The 17,972-nt window shown below is 50.6% G+C and overlaps 1 pseudogene across 1 annotated transcript in view; it reads right to left on the bottom strand.

Annotated features, from left to right (window-relative positions):
- Window positions 1-7,997: 7,997 nt before the first annotated feature.
- LOC308578009 (protein CIMAP1C-like) overlaps window positions 7,998-17,972 on the bottom strand; it is a 44,239-nt pseudogene continuing 34,264 nt past the window's right edge. Inside the window, exon 5 of the transcript in view lies at window positions 7,998-8,747. The product of the transcript in view is annotated as a protein CIMAP1C-like (transcript). The remainder of the gene's footprint in view (window positions 8,748-17,972) is intronic.

The following is a 17,972-nucleotide window of genomic DNA, read 5'->3' as shown; positions in this document are numbered from 1 at the left end:
GCTAATCACCTGCCTCAACAGAAACCCTGCCCCCTCTGACCTTTGCATAGGGAGAACAGCTAATCAGCCACAAAGAAACACACACACACAAGAAAACCTTTTTTGCTCCTTCTTCAACTGCTGCCCTGCTAGGTCTGATAAGCTCCTCCCACAGCTAATCCCCTGCCTCAACAGAAACCCTGCCCCCTCTGACCTTTGCAAAGGGAGAACAGCTAATCAGCCACAAAGAAACACACACACACACACACAAGAAAACCCTTTTTGCTCCTTCTTCAACTGCTGCCCTGCTCATTGATGTTTTGTAATGTGTTCCTAATGTTGTACACCACCCTGAAATCTTTTGCTAAAAGATTATAAAAAAATTGAATTATTAATATTAATAATAATATTTCACTCATGCACTTGCAAAGAGGTTGGATAAAGTTGGCTGGAAGTGCTGTAAAAATGATACATGGAGCAAGAGCAGCAAACAAATGAGAGAAAGGGGGTCAGCTTAGTTCCCATCTGGTTTATAGAAGAATAGAATAGTGGGAAAACATTCCTCTTACAGGATAAATAATACATTGAAAAAAGGCAGTTTAGAGCCTGGTTCTTACGCATTCTTATTGTGAAGTGAGTGAGTTCAGTGAGTCTTCTTCCCAAGAAAGTGGTTTTTGGCTTGTGGTGCTCATCTAGATTAGGAGGAGAGAGCTAAGAACCAGCATTTCTCTTAGAGGAAATTCTGTGTATGTGTTGTGGGCAAGAGGCACCCTCAACCTTGAGACTGATGTGAAGTGCCATAATTTCACCACCAGCAGACAAGACAAATAACATATTTGCTGGCAGGAGACAAACTGTAGCAGAACAGAAATGGTGCTGCATGCAACAAATAAGAGGTTAGGATAGAAAACGATACCTAAGCAGCCCAGTCTCACTCTCCCTTTCATACATTGAATCACCTGGGTATGGAGGGGGAAGGGATGCACAGAGCTCATAAACATAATCAATGTAGCCTACATTTATCAATTGAGAGCATAATGAATGTGGTTTGATGATAGGCATGTTAGAAGGTACATTAGTCATCCCAAGCTGACAAAATCCAAAACTGCGATCTAAATTGGATTTATTTATTTACTTACTTACGCAAAGCAAGTAACATGTAAACAAGTTACATAGACTGCCCTATAAATTCACTCTTTGGAAGGCTCTTCAATATACACTGGTAAAACACAATTGTCAGAGCTGCTTCAAGATCCTAGCTCACAGAGGATCACGCTAGCCAGCGGTCATTAAGTAAAAGTCTTTATTGAGTTACAGTTTCCATTCTCAAGCTGCTGCGTGCAACTCTACGTCTAATGGCTAGATCGGCGAAGCTCCGTCTGAGTCTCCGCCCCTTGTACACCAACTTAATATCCTAGCCCTGCTCCACCTTTTCCGCCTGACTGCTCTCCTCTGGGTCCCTCTGCCCCCCGGGGTCTCTTCCTTCCGGGATTCTTCTGACGCCGACCCCCCGGAACTCCCTGTCTCCTTGCGCCGGGCTTTAGGACCTGGCTCCCTTTCCGGGCTGCCTACTGCGTCACTTTCCTGTGCATTTGAACTTGGCGCGCGCGCCCAACCTTCCACTTTCCGTCTGACCGTTTCTTCGCTCCCCGATGGAGGTGTGGCCACTCCTGACTCGTGCCCTCCCCCCTGTTGTGAGCTGCCAGCGCTTGATCCCTGGCGCTCTTCCTCTTCCCTGCTCTCTGGCAGTGACGCTGGTCCCGATTTCCAACTGCTCTCCTCTGAGTCCCCTCTGGCTCTATCTTCCTGGGGTGTCCCCCTAGGCTCCCCCCTTGCCCTGGCCACTGGTGCTCCTTTCTGTGAATCTTCTGATTCACTGGAAAGACTCGGAGATCTCGGGTCATCGTCATCACTCATCTTTTCTTCTGCCTCCTCCCCCTCGCTCTCTGTTTCCTCCCTTGCCCTTGCCTCTGCTCCTGAACCCCTGACATCCATCCCCCCCTCGAAGCCCCCCGTTCCCCCCTCCCCTCCTTCCGGTGCGGGAGCTGGGTGCTGCTGTGTCAGAGGGACGAACGTCGGATACAGTTCGCTTCCCGTGGCGGGCCTCCATCTGAAGTCTCCCGGTTCTTCCTCCCTGCTCTCGTCGACGACGGTCACCTCCGCTTCCATCTCTGTGCCGCCGTGCTCGAAACCAGGGTCGTCCCCGAAAACGTCCATGTCCGTCTCTCCCTCACTTCCTCCTGGCGGCGTTGCTCGTCCTGGACCTTCCTGCCACTTCCTGCGCCACTGCTCCTCTGGTCTATCGTCCCACCAATACGAGGGTTCTGAGGCAGATCCCGAGGGTGACCCCTCCGGGGAACGGGCGTCTCGTATCGGGTCCTCGTCCGAGTCGAACCCCCGGAACGTGCTGGCAGAAAGCGTGGGCGTGAAAAGCCAGTCGTCGAAAAAGTCTGCTGGCATTGGTCTATGTGGGAAGAGGGCATGAAACTCGTCTTTGAGCAGAGGTTCGTCCAAGGCGTAGCCCGGCACCCAGCTGTTCGCACTGGCCGGGGTGCCCTCCTTGGCGAGAAGGTATTCTACCCCTTCTTCCCCCCATCTGGAGTCTAAAATCTCCGTGACTTCGTTGATGCGTTCCTCCTGTGCCACTCCCGCGTGCCCGGTTCTTTCTCTGAGCGGACTCGGTGCCGTTCCGGGTTCCTGAAACCTGTGCGGTGCCTTGTAGGGAGTGAGCACCGATCTGTGGAACACCGGATGCATTCTGGAACCCTCCGGAAACGCCAGCCTGAAAGCCACCGGGTTGACCTGCTCTTCGACTTGGTAGGGCCCCAGTTGCTTATGCCCTAGTTTCTTCTTGGCCAACGACCTGGCCGGCACTGCGTGGGCTGCTAACCAGACCCAGTCTCCCACATGGATCTCTTCGCCAACCCTTCTGTGTTTGTCCGCTTGCACCTTGTATGCATGTTTGGCCAGCTCCAGGTGCCGCCGCAGCTGATCGTGGACCTCCTGCAACTCCGACGCGAACGCATCTGCTGTCTGCGGCTCCCCCTCCCCCATCCTTTCCAGTCCCGGGAAGGTCCTGGGGTGCCTCCCGTTGTTGGCGAAGAACGGCGTGACCCCCGTGGACACGTGCTTCGTGTTGTTGTAGGCGAACTCGGCGAGCGGCAGGTAATCCACCCACGTCGCAGGCTGTTGATTCGCATAACATCTCAGGTACTGCTGCATGATGGCATTGACCCGCTCCGCCTGCCCGTTGGTCTGCGGGTGTCTCGCCGACGCCAGGTTGATCTTGACGTTCAGGAAGCCCATCAGCTTCTGCCAGAAATTCGAGATGAATTGCCGCCCCCGGTCGGACAGAATAGACCGTGGCAGACCGTGAACCTTGAACACGTGGTCTATGAACAGTTTGGCGGTTTGCTCCGCCGTGGCCACCTTGGCACACGGAATGAAATGTGCCATCTTGGAGAACAAGTCCACCACCACCAGCACGGCCGTCTTGCCCCTCGAGCTGGGCAGATCCGTGACAAAGTCCAGGGCCACTCTCTCCCATGGTTCGACCGGAGTTTGCAGCGGTTCCAACAGTCCGGCCGGCGGTCTGTGCACCGGTTTGGCCCTCTGGCAGGTGTCACACCTCGCCACGTAGTCCGCGACCTCCCCTCTCATTCCGGGCCACCAGAAGTCCCTGGCGACTAATTCCACCGTCTTCTCCTTGCCAAAGTGCCCGGCAGTGGGCGCGTCGTGCAGCTGCTGCAGTACCTTGGCGCGAAGTTCGTCTCCCGGCACGTAGATGGCCCCTTTACGAATGAGCAATCCATCTCTCAGCTGGAACCCGTCGGTCGCTGCCGTGCCCCTGTGCACCTCTGCCATCTTTGCTTGCGCGAAGGAGTCATCCTGCAACGCTCGTCGCACCGCCTCCAGGTCCACTGTTGCCGCAGCGCACGCCCACACTGTTGGTGCGAAGATGTGCATGGCGGCCGCTGGCTTGGCGTCCTCCAGATATTGTGGCTTACGGGAGAGAGCGTCCGCCATGATGTTGGTGTCCCCCGGGACATACTCTATTCGGAAGTTGAAGTTCGCAAAGAACTCAGCCCAACGTATCTGCCTCTGGTTCAGGAATTGTGCCGTGCGCCAGTGCTCCAGATTCTTGTGGTCCGTGCAGACCTGCACCGTGTGCTTGGCGCCGATCAGGAAGTGCCTCCATGCTTTGAATGCTGCATGAATGGCCAGCAACTCCCTGTCCCAGATGGTGTAGTTCTGTTCGGACTTGCTGAGCTTCCTGGAGTAAAACGCTCCCGGCCGCCAAACCCCCTGCGGGTCTTTCTGCAGCAGGACTGCTCCCACGGCTCTGTCCGAGGCGTCTGTCTCCACCCTCATCGGCCTGCTGGGGTCGACATGCAGCAGCTGCTCTTCCGACGCGAAGAGACGCTTGAGTGCCTGAAAGGACTGCTCCGCCTGCTCTGTCCAGATGAACTTCTTTTTCTTGGAGCTAAGCGTGTCCGTGATGGCCGCTGTCTGCATAGCGAAGCCTTTGATAAACTTGCGATAGAAGTTCGCGAAGCCGACAAAACGTTGGACCTCCTTCCGGTTGCGTGGGCTTTTCCAGTCCAACACCGCTCGAACCTTGGCGCTGTCCATGGCGAGCCCCTTGTCAGACAACTTGTAGCCCAGAAAATCCACCTCCGTCACGTCGAATTGGCACTTCTCCAGCTTGGCGTAGAGCCTATGCTGCTGTAGCCTGCTTAGCACTTCTTTGACGTGTCTGTCGTGCTCCTGCTGCGATTCCGAAAAGATCAGGATGTCATCTAAGAAACAGACGCACGTCTTGTAGAGGAGCCCCGCCAACACGTGATGCATGAACGCTTGAAAAACGTGGGAGCCATTTTGCAATCCAAAAGGCATAACTCTATATTCGTAGGTGCCCAGAGGCGTGAACATGGCTGTCTTCCACTCATCTCCTTCCCGCATGCGAATGAGGTTGTACGCCCCTCGCAGGTCTAACTTGGTGAACACGCTGCCCTTCCGTACCTTTGCGAGGAGGTCGTCGATTCGGGGCATGGGGAAGTCCGATGGCTTGGTTACACTGTTCAAGATGCGATAGTCCACCACAAGTCTTTTTTGGGGCGTGTCCCGCTTCTTAACAAAGAATACAGGACTGCCCCCCGCTGCCTTGGACTCCCGGATGAAACCACGCTCCAAATTATGGTCTATGAACTCTTTGAGTTCCTGCAGTTCGTCCTCAGACATGGAATACAGCTTCCCTTTAGGCAGCGCCGCCCCCGGCAGCAGGTCAATTTTGCAGTCATATGGTCTGTGGGGGGGTAGCCTGTCTGCCTCCTTCTCGCAGAAAACCTCCAAAAATGCTGCGTACTTGTGGGGAATCGCTTGCAGCGTGCCTAGCAGCAGCTGTGACTCCTCTTCCTCTCCTTCCTGCCGGGGCACGATGCAGTGTTCAGCACAAAAGGAAGAGCCGAAGGTCAGCTGCCTCTGGTACCAAGCCAGCGTTGGGCTGTGCTTGTCCAGCCAACTCATGCCCAATACAATGGGCGTGTCCGATAGTTGAGTGACGTTGAAGCTGATGATTTCCCTGTGATTCCCAAGGCGCATCACCATTGGTGGCGTCTGCTTCACCACTTGCCCCCCTAGCAGCTCCCTGCCGTCCACCGTGACCACCTGCAGGGGCAGCGTGGCCGGCAGCAACTGTATAGCGTGCCGGTCGACAAAGTCCTGCCCTATAAAGTCCGCATTGCTTCCCGAGTCAATGGTGAGCGGCACGTCCATGGTGATTCCATTGGGCAGCTGGAGCGATGCGGTGAGCCTCACTACTGGTTTGGGCGGGAGGGGGTCCATGGGCTGTGAAATCTCCGGGGACTTCTTCACTGACACGTCTGGCTGGGCCCCAGTGCCTCTTCCTCCAGCCAGACATCGTCGTTTCCCTGCTGTGGTTCCCCTTGCTGCGTTGCTGCAGTTACCATTGCTGAGGCTGCAGTGTGCTTGTGGAGCCTCCGGGGACACTCTTTCGCCATATGCCCTGGATCCTCGCAGATGTAACACTTCCTGTTCCCTCTAGGAGGCTTCGCTTTCGCTGTTGTCGGTGCTAGGGCTCTGGCTGCTGACTGAGCCCTTGCACTTCCAACCTCCATAGGTTCCACCCCTCCTCCTGGCGGAGGCGTGGATTGCGCACGCGCTGCTTCTCTGGGAAGGAAGGAGGAGCCCCTGGCTGGTTCGCGCCCTCCACGCCCTTCGTCCCTGCTCCACGGACATTCTTCCAGCCGCACCCCCACCGCTAGCGCCCTCTGAACGATCTCCTGCGTGGTCCGGGGTCTCTCCCCCCTCGCAATGTCATCTTTCACAGAGCCGTGCAATCCCTCCCAAAACAGGTCTCTTACAGGAGCCGAATCCCTGTCCCATTCCAGAGCACTGACCAAAGCGAAAAAGCGGGCATGATACTGCCTTACGCTGGCCCTCCCTTGTTTCAGTCCATGTATCTGCTGCCGAGCAAGATCCACGTCAATGCTTGATAAAAAACACCCATCCATCGCTTTAATAAAGGCATCCGCATTTTGGAGCGCCGGATCCTTATCCCTCCACAAATTGCGCAGCCATGCTTTAGCTTCCCCATGCAAATGGGACATGATGAATCCCACTTTCTCTTGCTCATCTCTAAAGTCTTTTTTCAGCAGTTCCAGTGCGCACATTATATCTGCTTTAAAGTTGGGGTACTGCTGCAGGTTCCCATCGAAGTGAGAGACCAGACCGCCTGTTCGTCTCGCCAACCCAATTCCCTCCTGTTTGGGTGTCAGTTGCCCTTGCTTCGTAAGCATGTCCAACCTGACCTGGAGATCCCTGCAGGCGGCAGCTGCCTCCTCCTCTCTCTTCCTGGATGCGAGAGCCTCGGCATTCAGTTGTGACACTGCTTTTCTGAGTTCCTCTATCTGCTGCTCAGCCGTCATGTCGTCTGCCGTTCGTGAGCTAGCTAGTAGGCACCTGCTTCTCTCCTCACCTCGAGGCTGTAGATGCCCACAATTAAGAGACGGAGCTTACTGTCAGAGCTGCTTCAAGATCCTAGCTCACAGAGGATCACGCTAGCCAGCGGTCATTAAGTAAAAGTCTTTATTGAGTTACAGTTTCCATTCTCAAGCTGCTGCGTGCAACTCTACGTCTAATGGCTAGATCGGCGAAGCTCCGTCTGAGTCTCCGCCCCTTGTACACCAACTTAATATCCTAGCCCTGCTCCACCTTTTCCGCCTGACTGCTCTCCTCTGGGTCCCTCTGCCCCCCGGGGTCTCTTCCTTCCGGGATTCTTCTGACGCCGACCCCCCGGAACTCCCTGTCTCCTTGCGCCGGGCTTTAGGACCTGGCTCCCTTTCCGGGCTGCCTACTGCGTCACTTTCCTGTGCATTTGAACTTGGCGCGCGCGCCCAACCTTCCACTTTCCGTCTGACCGTTTCTTCGCTCCCCGATGGAGGTGTGGCCACTCCTGACTCGTGCCCTCCCCCCTGTTGTGAGCTGCCAGCGCTTGATCCCTGGCGCTCTTCCTCTTCCCTGCTCTCTGGCAGTGACGCTGGTCCCGATTTCCAACTGCTCTCCTCTGAGTCCCCTCTGGCTCTATCTTCCTGGGGTGTCCCCCTAGGCTCCCCCCTTGCCCTGGCCACTGGTGCTCCTTTCTGTGAATCTTCTGATTCACTGGAAAGACTCGGAGATCTCGGGTCATCGTCATCACTCATCTTTTCTTCTGCCTCCTCCCCCTCGCTCTCTGTTTCCTCCCTTGCCCTTGCCTCTGCTCCTGAACCCCTGACAACAATATTAAAAACAGCTCTCTCATTTTGCATTTCATTCTCAGTGTAAATAGAATAGTAGCAAGGAAAATAAATATTTATGGAGCTTTGTAAAAAAAAAAGGTAATACTTATAAAATTATAAAACTATTTCTTATATGAGCAAAAAGAGCATCTTAGCCTTCTTCCCAATAATCTTCTGTAACAGAAAGCGAATTAAGTGGTGGGGTGAGAAACACTTCACTAGTAATGCACACTGGAAGGAGGAAGGATAGAGAAAGGATTTTGCCAAGAACCAAGGCAGACCCCCTGTCTCACAAAGGAGGGCTATCTAGTCCCCCTCCCCAATTACCTGACCCTGGCATAGCCCAAACGTGTTCAAAGTTCATCAGAATCTCTCCCTCTGAAACAAGCTATTTACACCTGCTTCCTGACACTGTGTCACAATGGAATTATTTGGAGGTGGGTCTACCCAAAGGGGCAAGTCACCTCTGTGGCCTGTGAGTCCACCCTCACTCTTTGAGTAAACAAACTGGAGGTGTGCCATGAGAATACTCAGAGTGACGAATCCCAAGACTGAACTGTGGGGCTCTGGGTTTGTCGGTGGTGACCAGCTCCGCATTGTAGTCAGGGGGTCCTGGTGTATAGTTCTTGCTGGAGGAAGCAAACCTTTGGGAGATGCTGTAGGATGGCTGGTGGCACAGGTAAACATCTGGTTCAGGTATGGTATTCATTGCCGGGCCAGGCCCTCTCACCAGGTCTTTAGCATAGCCCCACACAGAGGCACTGGATGCCATTGAGAGGCAGGGAGCTGCAGGTTTGACAGGCAGCTTTGGACCCAGTGTCTGTGGAAGGGTGTATTGGTTGGGTGCTGGGTTTGGGCTGCTCACCCAGTAGTGCGTTCGAAGGCCCATAGTGTACGCTGGTGCATTCGACTCTTCAAGTGGGTGTATCTTCTCCACGTAGTACTCATTTGGGGCAGGCGTACAAGATATAACTGCAAGCCAAGAGCAGATAGGAGGTGACACCCCTCACTTGGTGCTCCCGACTGTCGAGCATGTGGATAAACCTGTGGATACTGTTGGGAATCAAGCCTTTATCAGGAGAAACTGGCAACTCTCCAGGCACCTGGCTTGATCTCCTGATGACCTCCCTGTCTGCATTGCTAGGTCGCGATAGGCGATCCTTCTCAGCATGAGAAGAACACACCCCTCTTTTCTGCCCCCCCCCCCGGCAGGGGAAAGAGATAGACAGAAACGTATTTACATGCCTTTATTTCTGTCTTTGCAGCGTTACAGAAAAACACGACTGCTCTCTTCAAACTCCAACAGCCGAGAGACAAACTCCACCTGTACTTCCTGTACAGCTCATATTACACTCTCAGCTAATTCCGGCGCCCTCTGCACTGTGAATTGACTGTCCCTCTGTTTCCCATGGAACAGTCCCAACATTCCCATTATGTTTTGCTTTCAAGCTACCAGCTCGCGGCCGCATTGCTTCTATATCGTAACATACTCCCCCATATGAATCAATGTGCGCTGCGAGCAAAGCGTGATCCAGAGAAGAAAACAAACAGTTGTTATACATATAACACTCCCCTGTTGTTTCAGTTCCACCCTTGGAACTACCCGCCACTGGTTTCCCCAGTGTACCTCTCTGGTAGTCTGACTTCCAAGGAATGAGTGCATCTGCATGACCTTGGCTAGGGAATGTAGTGTTACACTTAGCAACTCCCTGTTGTGTCTTTGTCTCTGACTTAGACACAGCTTCAACCTGTCTTGACTTGTCAACAATAGTAACACATGCAACAGCTAAGTTAGCAAACTCTTTTGAATACCTCTTGGGTGGTACACCCTTTGTAACTCTCTCAGACCTACATATGAGGTGCTGATCCTCTTTGCTCACTGGTTCAGTCTCAGGACTCTTTGGAGAACCAGTTCCAATAGTAAACAGTGGTTCATCCTTCATTTGTGAAGGTCTAGCCATTGTGTGAGATTTCCTCTCAATGACTGTGTCAACTGAGCTCTTTGAGCTATCACTGTCACTCTGAGTACCACTGTAATCAGTAAAATCATCATCAACATCTGAATTGTCCTCAGTGGGAAATGTGTGAACAATTACTCTCTCCTGTTCAGGAGCACTCTCTAGAAATTTTCTGAGAATCACCTGACCAGATTCAGACAAAATTACTCTGTAGAGACCCTTTTCATAACCCACAAAAATGCCTCTAGCATTCTTTACTCCACCTGGAGCTTCTGTCTTCACATGAGACCCAAAAACCTTAAAATGGGCAACACAAGGTTTTCTACGGAACAGCTTCTCAAAAGGAGAACTTCCCAAATCTTTTGAAACCTTTCTCAATCAAGACTAACAATAACACAATATCGACTCCGCCCAATACTCATGTGGCAAATGTGATCTCAGCAATTGTGCCTTCATGCCATTTTACAATTCTTTGTTCACTTGCACACAGACACTTCTGTTCCATGCTTCTGCAGAAACAGCAGTCTTGTGTCTTGTGCCTTATCCCTTTCTTATCCAGGAAATCCTGAAAATCCTGTAAAAGAAAAACTGGCTTTTCATCTGTGAAAAGACAATCAATGTTAGCATTATGAACATTCTTAACCTTGTCACAAAATTCTTTAAACCTTTCTAAGGCTTCTTGTGGTTTCTGCAATATATATACCCACACATAATGAGAGAAATAATCCACACACACAAGATAATATCTTGCATTGCCTCTAGATGGTGCTAGAGGACCAATCACATCAGCATACACTCGCTGAAAAGCTTTGATTACTTGCGTCGTCTTCTGGACGTTTTTTTTTGGGGGGGGAGTTATTTGTCCTGTCTTCAAGCTTTTTATGATGGAGGACCTCTGTAGCCACCCCCAACGACACGATCTCAAGATGGAAGGGGAGGGAACAGCTGCAGTCGCCTGCAATTCCTGCGCAATGTTTGCCATCTTGCCAAAGGTTGCAGGCAGCTTTACCTGCAGTAATTGCATGTTGATTGCCCTTTTAAAAGACAAAGTCCAGCAACTGGAGGAACATGTAGCTACGCTCCAAAGAATTAGAGAGCTGGAGCTCTTCTTGGAAGCAACAGAGCACACCGTCTCCACCAAGGAGGAGACAGGGGACTCCCCCTGAGAAGGAGGCTAGTTCACCAACACAGGAGCCAGATATATGGAGAAACGTGACTCAAAGAAGTAGGAGGCCCAGGGTTCACTCTGATTGTTTAGAAATACACAATCACTTTGAGGTCCTCTCCCCTAGCATGGAAGACGAAGAGCAGACTCCATTTGAGGATCTCTCCCTCATTACAGTCGATCAGGTATATGAAGACGAGGAGCAAAGTCAGTCCTCAGAGAATGTGCAGGATGTTAGGATATTTCCGTTCCACCTTAAAGGGAGCAGGCTTTGGGGAGTCACAGAGTCTGCGCATGTCCTGATCACAGGATGTTTTGGTTCAGATATTCCTTTCGTTTTTGTCAGATGGTCAGAGACGCTGACTGAGAATGGACGTGTTTTCTTTTGTTCTGTTCATGTTCTAAATAAAGTCTGTAAAAATGCTCTTCTGCTCTTCTGCGGTGCAAGCTTTTGACTGTGCTTTCTGCTGAAAGAGGGTGCACCAAGCCCTGGAATGTGGCTAGGAATTCCAAAGGCTTTGTGCCCCTAACTGTTGGATCCATTAGTGTCCATCATGAGCCCCCAAGCCGGAGTTCTGGACGTCCATCGGCCTCCCGTAGTCACGCAGATCCAACAGTTAGGGGCACAAAAGCCTTTGGAAATTCAGGCTGCATTCCTAGGCTGGTGCACCCTCTTTCAGCAGAAAGCACAGTCAAAAGCTTGCACCGCAGAAGAGCAGAAAAGCATAAAGTCTGTAAAAATGCTCTTCGGCTCTTCTGCGGTGCAAGCTTTTGACTGTGCTTTCTGCTGAAAGAGGGTGCACCAAGCCCTGGAATGTGGCTAGGAATTCCAAAGGCTTTGTGCCCCTAACTGTTGGATCTGCGTGACTACGGGAGGCCGATGGAATCTCCGAACTCCGGCTTGGGGGCCGTGATGGACGTTATCTCCCTGGCAGTTTCCCAACAACAAGGTTTCGGGCCCAGATTCATAGCACCTACAGGAGAGTAAAGCTGCAACAGACTGCGTTTGAGGTATGTTGGGGGAAAAGCGAAAGGAAAGGGACGCTTTTCTGTTTTACCTCGCAAGGAGCCTTTGATCTCCGGCAAGGCCTAATTGGCCTGCGAGCTGAGCCAAAAAGGCTTCGTGATTAATGGCTGCCAAGATAAGGAGTCTCTCGAGTTAAAATAGACTCACGGCTAATTGTAAAAGCTGGAATGGAGTTTTTCCACGCTTTTGAAGCTTCAGAGGCCACTCAGTGCCCAAAGGCAAATGCTGAATGCCCTAAGTTGGATGGGCAGAATTATGAAACCTGGGCAAAATGGTGTGAGAGTTTGCTGCGTCAGTTTGGGGTGTGGCATGTCGTTTCTGAGCCCCCTCCGGTTCCTCTGACAGAGAGATGGAAATCGCATGATTCGAAAGCGATAGACGTAATAGTCCTATCCGTATCTCTTGAGGAAATTAAGACGCTGGCTGGCAACACCACTGCACGTGGGATGTGGACTGCTTTGATGAAAGCTCACAAGCCAATAATCCCAGCCCAGAGTTTGACTGCATCGGAGGTCCTAGCTGTTTCCCAGAATGCGAATGAATGTAGGGATGCTGAGGGCACCGGTTGCAAGCTGCAGGGGGAGCTGACCGTCACGTCATCCCAGGCAGCATTCCAGCCTCCAGGGGGAGCCAAGGAGTCGGCAGCTGAGAGCTCTGGTTCTCGTGAGAACCAAGGCCATCGCCTTTGCAGAGGCCGGAAAGGCAAAGGTAAACACAGGCAGCCGCCTGCAGATGGCCAGGAGCAGAGGGAGGGTGAAGAGCCCGCGCAAGGGAAAAACAAAGCGTTGTTTGCTGGCTCAGCTTCACCAAAGGCTAAAGGCACGTCTGCTGACCAGAAGCAGGGGGGCAAGCTGCAAAAGCCCACACCAGTGGAAAACAAGGGTTTGCTTGCTGTAAGGACTGCTCCAACAGCCAAAGGCAGCTTTGTTGTTGATTCAGGCTGTACGCGCCACATTTCGAAGGATCGCCATCTCTTTATCTCCTTCAAGCCTCAGGAAGGTGAGATCCACCTGGCTGATGGAAGGACGTTGCAAATTGCAGGAGAAGGGACTGTGAAACTTGCAAGTCTGCACACTACCATCAGTAATGTACTTTTTGTTCCAGGAGCTGCAAGCAACTTGCTGAGCGTCCCACAGCTTACTGGGCGTGGTTTTCAGATTTCCTTCAAGAGGAGCGTCTGTGTCATCAGTAAAGGAAAAGAGGACTATTTGCATGCAAAGTTTATGGATGGTTTGTTCCATATATCTTATGATGACACTGCTGTTGTATCTAAGGCTGATTCTTGTTGTGTTGCACAAACTAACAAAGTTCTTCAGGCAGGTTGCATTCACGATGCACATCGAAGATTTGGTCACCTCTCTTGGAAGGCACTGGCCAAGGTGCCAGAGGTGGTTGAGGGTTTGAACATCAAACCCTGTAAATTTCACATGAAGTGTGTATCTTGTGCAGAGAACAAGGTGAAGGTTGCTCCAAAAGGCAAGGAGTCTAGCAGGCAGGCTTCCAAACCCTACCAGCTAGTACATGCGGACCTGGTTGGTCCACTTGCGCCCTCTTTAGGAGGAGCAAGGTACTTCATGATTCTGATTGATTCTTTTTCCAGGTACATTCATGTGTATTTGCTCGAACAGAAATCGCAAGCGTTTCCGAAGTTTAAGGCATTCTGTGCTTGGTTGGAGAATGTGCACGGTAAACGTATTTCTTCTTTGTTTACTGATCGGGGCGGGGAGTTCACTTCTCAGCAGTTTGAAGCTTTCCTGACTGAGAAGGGAATCCAGCATGACATGTCAACGCCCAGATCGCCATGGATGAATGGTCTTGCGGAGAGAGCAAATCAAACATTGCTGCAAGGAATAAAAACCTTGTTGCATGATGCCAATCTCCCTGATAAGTTTTGGGGGGAGGCTCTGGGGAATTTTGTTTACGCGTTTAATCGCAGATTGTCATCACCCATTGGTTGTACCCCCTATGAGAAGATGTTTGGCAAGAAACCCAACACCAAACACATGAAAATCTTTGGTTCGGACATGTGGGTACGCACACAACAAACCAACAAGCTTGGGAAGCGTGGGGCACATGGTTTGTTCATGGGGTACGAAAAAGGTGCATACAGGGTATGGATGACTGACTCTAAGTCCATTAAGTTCACAAGGAGTGTTGAGTACAATCCTAAGTGGGGGGAAAATGTGGGAATTTTCCAGAGTTACCCAGAGGAGGATGAAGGTGATGTCAAGCAAGCAGCTAAAGATGAGAAAGCTGCTGCTGATGATGATGAGGATGAAGATGATGATGATGATGATGATCAGAGTTCGGATTCCAGTTCAGTGGGCGGCGCTGCTGCTGATGTCAGTGAAAGTGATGACACAGCAGACTACCAGAGCGCAAAGGCCTCAGTCAGACCATCTGATGCGTCTGACAATGAACTGGAAGAACCACTGTTCACCATTGGTCACTTTTCTCCTAAGAAAGAGGAGATGAGTCCAGAAGACTTGCGTCTAGTACGTAGGTCTGAAAGGGCGACCAAGGGCAGACCTCCAAAGAGGTATGCTGATGAGTTTGCTAAGACAGCAACTGCTGTTCTTGGTAGCTCAGAGAAGGTATGGGAACCTTCAAGCTTCAAAGAGGTTCAGGAGTTAACCTCTAAAGATGCTGAGCCTTGGCTTAATGCCATGAAGGCTGAAGTTGATTCCTTGAACAGGAACCAAACTTGGGAACTGGTACCGGTAGTCCCAGGAATGAGACTGGTTGGCAGCAAATGGGTCTTCAAGGCCAAGACAGACCAGAATGGCAAGGTAGTCAGACACAAAGCCAGATTGGTTGCCAGAGGTTTTTCACAGGTACCAGGACAGGATTACCACGAGACCTACTCTCCCACAGTCAAATATGAGAGCATTCGGCTAATGCTCAAGATCGCTGCGGAGGAGAAACTGCATGTTACCCATCATGACATTAATACAGCTTTTTTGTACGGGGTTTTGGGGGAGGAGCTGTACATGCTTCCACCTGATGGGATGGAGATACAGAAGGGAATGGTCTGTAAACTGCGGAAATCCTTATATAGTCTCATGCTTCCACCTGATGGGATGGAGATACAGAAGGGAATGGTCTGTAAACTGCGGAAATCCTTATATGGTCTCAAGCAGAGTGCCAGGTGTTGGAACACAAAACTCACTGAGACATTGCTTTCTCTAGGTTTTCACCAGGGCAAAGCTGATCCATGTGTGTTTGTCAAGGAGGAGGGGCAAAACAAACTGTATTGTTTATGTTTTGTTGATGATCTTCTGATGTTTTGGAAGAATCAGGCATTTTACCAAAGCACCCTAGCTCAACTGAAGGAGCACTTTGACATGAAGGATCTTGGTGAGGTATCCAACTATCTTTCTCTGCAGGTGGAGAAGGACCAAGCAGGTAATTTTCTGGTACACCAAACACAGAAAATTGCTGATGTATTAACCAGGTTGAATTTGGTTGATGCAAACCCAGCAGACACACCGATGGTGACAGGTTACCAGGTAGACAGTACTGCTGAAGCGTTTTCTGACACAACGCTATACAGATGCATTCTAGGCAAGCTAAATTTCATTGCCAGATGTTCAAGACCTGACATAGCTGTAAGCTGTAATCTGCTTAGCAGACATGCCAACAATCCTACGGTTCAGGATTGGAAAGCTCTGAAGCGCATAGCCCGCTATTTGAAAGGGACTATGCACTACAGGCTGAGGTTCACCAGTCAGAAGACTGGAGGTCTTGAAATCTTTGCAGATGCAAGTTTTGGAAGTGACACCACGGATGGTACAAGCACTTCTGGAGTATGCTACATGTACAACCACTGCCTGTTTGACTGGTTGTGCAGGAAGCAGACAACAGTGAGCCTAAGTTCCTGTGAAGCAGAACTCAATGCTCTGTCATTTTCACTCATGGATTGTGAATGGTTGATGCAACTGTTTAAGGACATCAGAGTGTCTGTGAAATGTCCTGTACAAGTGTATCAAGACAATAGATCTTGTTTGGCTTTGCTGAACTCGGAGAGTTGCAAGCAGAGAACCAAGTACTTGCAGATTAAGCTACATCGTGCAAGAGAGTGTATTCAGAAAGGACTGATTCGGGTGTCCTACATGGCAGGAAATGAAATTCCTGCTGATCTGTTGTCTAAGGTTGTTAACAAAGAACAACTTAAGGTTTATGTACAAAGGTTGCAATTGGGTGAACCACAGGTACAACAGGTTACACGGAAAGGGGGAGGATGTTAGGATATTTCCGTTCCACCTTAAAGGGAGCAGGCTTTGGGGAGTCACAGAGTCTGCGCATGTCCTGATCACAGGATGTTTTTGTTCAGATATTCCTTTCGTTTTTGTCAGATGGTCAGAGACGCTGACTGAGAATGGACGTGTTTTCTTTTGTTCTGTTCATGTTCTAAATAAAGTCTGTAAAAATGCTCTTCTGCTCTTCTGCGGTGCAAGCTTCTGACTGTGCTTTCTGCTGAAAGAGGGTGCACCAAGCCCTGGAATGTGGCTAGGAATTCCAAAGGCTTTGTGCCCCTAACTGTTGGATCTGCGTGACTACGGGAGGCCGATGGAATCTCCGAACTCCGGCTTGGGGGCCGTGATGGACATTATCTCCCTGGCAGTTTCCCAACACAGGCGACCTTGGAACGGACAGCTCACGGAAGAACCCCGACCAAACCCAAGAGGAGGCGTGTAGTGGTGATAGGGGATTCCCTACTGAGGGGAACAGAAGCAGTGATCTGTGGGCCTGACAAGATGTCTCGGGAAGTGTGCTGTCTCCCCGGGGCTAAGATCCAAGATGTAACTGAACGACTGCAAGGAATCATAAAACCCACTGACAAATACCCCTTCCTCTTGGTTCATGTGGGAACCAATGACACTGCAAGCAATAGCCTCCAGAAGATCAAAAGAGACTACGAGGCTCTCGGCAGGAAATTGAAGCAACTAAATGCACAAATTGTCATCTCGTCTGTCCTCCCAGTTGAACGACGTGGCCCAGGGAGAGAGGGGAAAATAGTGGAAGTGAACAGCTGGCTTCGCAAATGGTGTAAACAGGAACGGTTTGGATTCTTAGATCACGGACTGCAGTTTCTTGAAGATGGACTTCTGGCAAGTGATGGGCTGCACCTCACAACGGTTGGGAGAAATGTTTTTGCCAAAAATCTCAGAAACCTCATCAGGAGGGCTTTAAACTGACTAATGTGGGGGAGGGAGACAGTGCTCCTGAAGGTAGGAGACTATCAATGAATGAAGATGATCATCCAAATGTCATAGACCAAATGGAGCAAACAGCACGTGGACCTAGTGGTGGGAGGAAAAAATCCTTAAATAAGAGACACGGGGGAATGATTAATGGACTTCAATGTCTGTACACTAATGCGCAAAGCATGGGAAATAAACAAGATGAGCTTGAGCTCTTGGTACAGCAAACTAAATATGACATAATAGGCATCACTGAAACCTGGTGGGATAAGTCCCACGATTGGAATGTAATAATGGGGGGATACAATCTATTTCAGAGAAACAGACCAGACAAGAAAGGAGGAGGAGTGGCGTTATATGTCAGGGATGTGTATACCTGTGAAGAGATCCAAGATTTAGATCCTCAAAGCCAAAGTGAGAGCATTTGGGTCAAAATTAAGGGAGAGAAGAATAACAGAGACCTCATTGTGGGAGTTTACTATAGATCCCCAAGCCAAACGGAGGACATAGATGATGCCTTCCTGGAACAGATGGCCAAGCATGCAAAAGGAAGGGAGATAGTAGTAATGGGGGACTTCAATTACCCGGATATTTGTTGGACGTCAAACTCAGCCAAGAGCATAAGGTCAAACAGATTCCTCACTGGCCTTGCAGACAACTTCATTGTCCAGAAAGTGGGAGAAGCAACAAGAGGAACAGCCATTTTAGATCTGGTCCTAACCAATGTTGATGACCTGGTTAGTGGGGTAGATGTGGATGGATCATTAGGCGCGAGTGATCATGCTCTTCTGAAGTTTACTATACAGCGGAAAGGAGCAGCCAAGCATACTAGGACTCAATTTC

The sequence above is a fragment of the Podarcis bocagei genome, assembly GCF_964188305.1.
Source record: "Podarcis bocagei genome assembly, chromosome: W".
In the NCBI taxonomy this organism is placed as follows: Eukaryota; Metazoa; Chordata; class Lepidosauria; order Squamata; family Lacertidae; genus Podarcis; species Podarcis bocagei.
This window is presented reverse-complemented; position numbering and strand designations above follow the sequence as displayed.